Source organism: Bidens hawaiensis, unplaced genomic scaffold, assembly GCF_021521415.1.
Source record: "Bidens hawaiensis isolate Kalapana, Puna unplaced genomic scaffold, B.hawaiensis_p1.1 tig00063630_1, whole genome shotgun sequence".
Lineage (NCBI taxonomy): Eukaryota > Viridiplantae > Streptophyta > Magnoliopsida > Asterales > Asteraceae > Bidens > Bidens hawaiensis.
The window spans coordinates 1-6,056 of NW_027501378.1; the positions used below are offsets into that span (position 1 = coordinate 1).

At 34.8% G+C, this 6,056-nt stretch overlaps 1 pseudogene across 1 annotated transcript; it reads right to left on the minus strand.

Moving 5' to 3' along the window:
• Window positions 1-665: 665 nt before the first annotated feature.
• Window positions 666-3,158, minus strand: LOC143604003 (potassium channel KAT1-like; annotated as a pseudogene). The gene is made up of 9 exons (XR_013148205.1): window positions 2,953-3,158; window positions 2,642-2,851; window positions 2,376-2,531; window positions 2,206-2,263; window positions 1,763-2,080; window positions 1,446-1,685; window positions 1,193-1,291; window positions 1,057-1,089; window positions 666-986 (listed from the first exon to the last, which is right to left on the minus strand). The product of XR_013148205.1 is annotated as a potassium channel KAT1-like (transcript).
• Between the last annotated feature and the right edge of the window lie 2,898 nt (window positions 3,159-6,056).

The following is a 6,056-nucleotide window of genomic DNA, read 5'->3' on the forward strand; positions in this document are numbered from 1 at the left end:
TTATAAAAGTGTATATACGGGCCATTTTTTTTATTTTTTATGTTTTAATTTCAAATGGGTCAAGTAAACATCAGCAAAAAAGGGAACATGTTACATGGACTGAAGTGGTTGAAGATTTAGCTAATTGTTGTAATAACGTCGTCTTCATAATCATTTTAAATATAGGAGAAAGTGTTTCAACTTTCAAGTCAACCCAACCCGGCCCGATTTAAATAAGAACCAAAACTCCAAAATGGGCCCTTTTGAGTCTCGACCCGTTACCCAACCCGCCCATCTTGCAACCTCTACTTCAATTAGGGCTATTCAGAAAGCTCACAGCTCGCTTGAAAATAGCTCGGATCGATCTGTGAACGAACCGAGCTGGATCGGTCTGTATACAAGCCTGGGCCAAGGTCAGTTTGTCTCGTGGCTTGCTCGTTGGCTCATTTAAATAAAAGCCCAAGTATTTAAAGCTGTATGATATTTTTTAATACAAAAATAAAAAGTTAAATTTTTGTTTGGCTCGTTTAAAAGCAATACCCAAATTTTAACATATATAAATTATGAAATCTGTAGTTTATTAAAATTGCACTATGTGTATTATTTTTTATATATATTAATATGCTTAAATATATAAATTTATACTTTTCTAAAAATAATACGAGCCGGTTTGACGTGCCACGAATTGGGTTGAGCTTTTGCTGAGCTGAGCTTGAGGTCAATATATCATCTCGTTGAGATAAACGAGCCTAGCCCGCCCTGGCTCGACTTGGCTCATTTACGGCCCTGCTTTAGATGGTGGGTTCATGTCAAATGCATACCATGTAAAAGTTATTCATGATAACGAAACCATCTTGTGTATTTGTGTGAATTATGCGAAGTAGTGCAGAACCATCCATCCTCAATATCTGAGAAATCTCACTTGTCTGGAACGTGAACGGCTGAGGAGTATTGTATAAAACTCCCGTTTCTCCAAACATTTCTCCCGACCCAACCTTTCCTATGATCTGCATGTTAACAATTTTATAAGTAAGATTCTTATCATGTTTCTGAAACCAGCCAATAGGAATACTATACCTGATTATGCCCATCTTTTTGTGAAATTATATCCTGCCAATAGAATTTAAATTACCAACCCATTTATTTCATATTTTTAAGTTAATAAAACATTTAAGATTGTAACCAATATGTATTAGCTATTAAGTTTGCTTACCATTGCTCCATTAACGATTATGTACAGGTTTGTTGGAATCTCATTTTGTAGAATCACAACCTCCTTCGGTGGAAAATACTCCGCTTCCATTTCAGAAACCTTTTCAACAATATAGTACACTACATTATTAAACCTGAGAAATGTGCATTGATACAATTAATGAACATGTTTTACATATTTATTTTTAAATCGTCCTTTGCCCTTTGTCTAACAGGCTTACGGAGTTAATTTAGTTTCAGGAAAAGAAGATTACCAGCTGGAAAAGACACTCGTGTGAAATGCCACGAAACAAATGAACGTTTTTCACGATGGGATAAAAAAGATGGCGTGAAATGCTTGCACGAATGGCTTTTGGCAGACAGTTTAAGGTATCTTGATGTTTAAACCCCCGTGTTTTGTAATCTAGACATATGTGTGACAATATTTGATCTTTTATTTGTGGCGGTAGTTGATTCCGTTTTGCAAATTCTGAAGCTGCTGTGACTTTATCCCTCTACAACACCAAAAACTGTTTCATTAGAATTCACAAATTTCAGTAAAACATCTCTTTTCTATATCAAAATAACTTACAAAATCTCGGGTGTTTCCGGCCCAGTGAACAACGAGATTTGTCATGTTACCAATAAGGTAAGATGTCAATCCTAAGTTGAATAGCATATACAGGATATCAAACACCATTTCTCTTGTATTCTCAGCATGAAAGTCTCCGTAACCAGTAGTTGTTAGAGTCACGATTGACCAATACAGTGATGTTACATATCTGTTCCAGATGCTTTCGGTTTTGAAATTTGGGTAAACCGCACCGATCCAAGTTTTATTTGGGTCGGGATATTTATCTGCTATTAAGTAGTTAAAGCATCCAGCACAGTGTATAGCAAACAAAGTCACCTGAATTAGGTTTAAAATATGGAAAATATGTTATTTTACTTTTACCCATAAATAGTAAGTTTTTAGACGATCAAATTTGTTTAAAAAGCGTATTAAAACACCGCCAAAATAGCTCGGTTGCTTACCTATATGAGCTTAGTACAACGGATCCAAAAATAGCTAAACCTGATGTCCTTCTCAAGCCTGATATGTACAATACAGATTTTGTCACTTAGTGTACTTTTGATTATCCTTTAATAATGCAAATTTGGAAGATTGTTATGTTTAAAAAATTATTAAAATATGGAATATGTACCTTGCGAAAAGGGAGCTAACTCTTCTTAGGCGCCATAACCTTAGCATACTGAGTATTTGGAATCCAATATCGCTTTTCTTATCTTTGCAGAGGAGGCTGAGAGATCTAAATGGCACGGTTGAGCTCACATCAAATATGAACCACGTTGACAGGTACCTGTTACAATGCAACATTTTGTTCTTCATAGTTCATACCACGCGAATTTTTATTTTTTTATTTTTTAATTTTTTAAGAAAAAAAGGAAAAAATAAAGATTCTTCGCTGACCTCACAGCGATCTTGTGATCATCGATAAGAACATAGGACTGAGTCTCGAGATATGCCACAAAGAAAGTTAGAATGATATCAATGGCAAAGAAGCCATTGACAATGTTGTCAAAGATTCTCAAACCACCTTCGTTATCAAGAAACGCAAAGTCGAAAGGCGAAATCCACGCCGAGTAAATGACCAAAATAACCAGAAACATCTCCCATGCCCTGAACAAAGAGAAATATTCAGAAAGTTTAGAACTTTAGATACAAACTTACATATACAATTATAGTATTATACACCCTTTTTAGGAAACTGGAAGTCTCACCTGTATCGTCTATCAAACGGGCTGATTATGTATTTCCTTAGTGCAACCGAACGGTTAGAATTCGCTCCTAGAGACGGGAGTAGATCACTAGAGAAGAAACCACCACCACCAACACCACCACCATCATGTGTAGCTTTTCCCACTTGACAATCCTCGATGCATAAGCATCTTAACACGCTATTATTATTATTGTCGGAAAACGACATTTTGTAGATGGTGGTTTAATAAACTTAAAAAAAAAACTATGTAGAAGAATTTGGTTAACTAGTTTGGTGGCAAAAGGAAGAAGATGAAGGTCTATTTAATTGAAGTAGTGGAGGTGAGAAAATGGTCCTAGGATTGGTGAGGTGAGTTGTGTTGTGGGGGTGGGTATAATATAAGAAAGCATATAAGAAATATGGGGTGTGTTCATTTCAAATTCTAAATATAGACCAGACAAGAGGCTGTAAGTGTTTTGAGATTAAAGCTTATGGGCCAGTGGAATCTCTCTTACAAAGATGCTTCTCTAATCTTTAACTCTCAACTTTTAGTCAAATCCACAATCTAAGAATATGCATTGTTACAAGTTACAACACTCGTGTATTGATATCATTACTCGACTGGTTTAACCGCGTTTAGATATTTTTTTTGGTTGCATGGTGTCATGTCATATTTATGATGGTGTTTGATGCGTTTCGAAGAGCATTATGTTTGTTAAGGTGACCCATGTGTCACACACAATGTCTTAAGAATATGGTTACATGGTTGTCTTTTTTGTGTGGTGTAAGGTGGGTTAGATTAGACACCATGCACAGGGGTTGGACCCTTGGCTTTGGTTAATTACCAGTCAGCTGGGGAACCCAACTGTACAAGCTCACCGACTTGCACCTGCCCATGCACATGCTTAGATACTCAAAATCTTTATGATATTTTTTTAGAGTTGAATACTTATATGGTTATTAGGGTTTGGAAAAAGTAACAACTTTGAGTACTACAGTTTGAGAGTAACAAGTTTGGGTTCGTGATTTCGATTGTATTATAGCGTTGGTTTCTAAGGTTAACTTCCGTTAACTTTTTTTCTTGTTTGGACAAAATGACTAAAATGTCTTTTTATATGGACTATTTATGTAGTTAACTCTATTGTAATTACAAGGACCATTTGTGTATATTACTTAAATTAGAATGATAGATTTAAATATTAAACCCTTGATACTTTGGGTAAAGAAAACACCCTTGATACTTAATCAGTACTTAGAGGGTGTTTGGAATTGCTTATTTTAAACAATTTATGATTTATTTATTTTTGGAAAAGGTGTTTGGTATTATGTGTTATTGTGAGTAGTGGCGGACCTACACCAAAGATGTAGGTGTCAGCCAACCCATGTGAAAATAATTTTTAAGGTAGATATATGTTAAAATTTCGATCAACACCTATGAAATTTTGACACCTTATTCTGACCATTGGTGATTTTTTTCTTGAGTTCTTCATGATAGTTACAAAATTATAACCTATTAACTTATAGAAAAAGTTATAAGGAGGTAAAATAAGGAATCCTGAACACCCCCATTTGTACCCTGTTACTTTGCAAACCATGAGAATCATTTATGTAAACTTACATTTTTTTTTCCTCTCTAGAAGAGCTTTTATGTCTAATTAGGGGTCAGCAAAAACCATAAACCATAACTGAACAAAACTGACATTTAAGTGCATCTGATTAACCGACTATTCAGTTATGGGCCTATGGCTATGGTTAATGATCTTTACAATCGAAGCTCGGTTATGATTATGATTAAACCCACAAAACCGATAAGTTGCGACTTTGCACACTTATATGTCTGATTTGCAAATAAATAATAAAATATTTACTTATTATTGTAATATTATGTGTGAGAAATATAGCCGTATAAAAGACAAAAGTTACTTTTACTAAATGCATGAAGATTCGTGGGACTTCTGAAAGCTAAATATCAAATTTATTGATGGAACCTGTTGTCCCAAATGTTGGGCTTGCTTTATATAATGCAAATATTGTGGGTTTCTTCATCTTACACGTATCATATTCCTATTGGTAATTTTAAATAAGCTATTTTAAAGAAATTGAGAGGTTGATTTCAACACAACAAATATACAAGATTAGAGAAAATTGTGAAACTAATCATTGTAGCCATGTCAGATAAATTTAGTTTTAGTCATGAGTATACTATTAATGATAACAATCAGGAAGTTACGTCGTGATTACTATCATGTACTTGCGTATTTGTTTGAATACTATCACGTACTTGCGTATCTTATTTGAATCTTTATTGAAGAAAAACAAAGATTAAAAGGTTATTATTTGATAAGAAAAAAACAACTTAATTAATAAAAGAAGCTAACAATCACCAACTTGGTTACGTGTTTCGTGATTTAAAATTTGTGTTGCTTACATGACCGTGGACATAAGGTCGTGAATCCAAATCAGACTAATTTACTCATTTACGTCTTCAAACGCTCTTAATATGTGTCGTGCAATATTTATTTTAAGTAAGATCTTTTGTATTATCATGTAAGAGCTACTAAGTAAATTAAAGTAACAAAAATTGATGAATGAATTAAAAAAGTATAAAAAACATGGGTACTTCTCGTGATTGTGTTAATAAATTATATAATCCAAATCAAACTAATTTACTTATTTACGTTTTCAAACGTCCTTAATATGTTTCGTGTAATATTTATTATATAAGTAAGATCTTTTGTATTATCTTGTAAGAGCTACTAAGTAAATTAAAGAAATAAAAATTGATGAATGAACTAAAAAAGTACAAAAAACATGAGTACTTCTCGTGATTGTGTTAATAAATTATATAATCCAAATCAAACTAATTTACTTATTTACGTTTTCAAACGTCCTTAAAACTGAGGGGTGTGGGGGCTTCAAAGGGGGCGCTAGAGCCCCTCCGCTCGCGCCCCCAGGCGCTAGTACCACACCAAGGGGGCGCTAGAGGGGGCTCCAACACACCCGCGAGCATGGTAGCGGGAGAAGAGAGAGATGATGTGGGGCGCTAGCGGGGCGCTAGAGGGGCGCTACCCACACCAGGGGCCAGGCGCTAGAGGGGCGCTACCAACACCCCCCTTATCCAGTTTC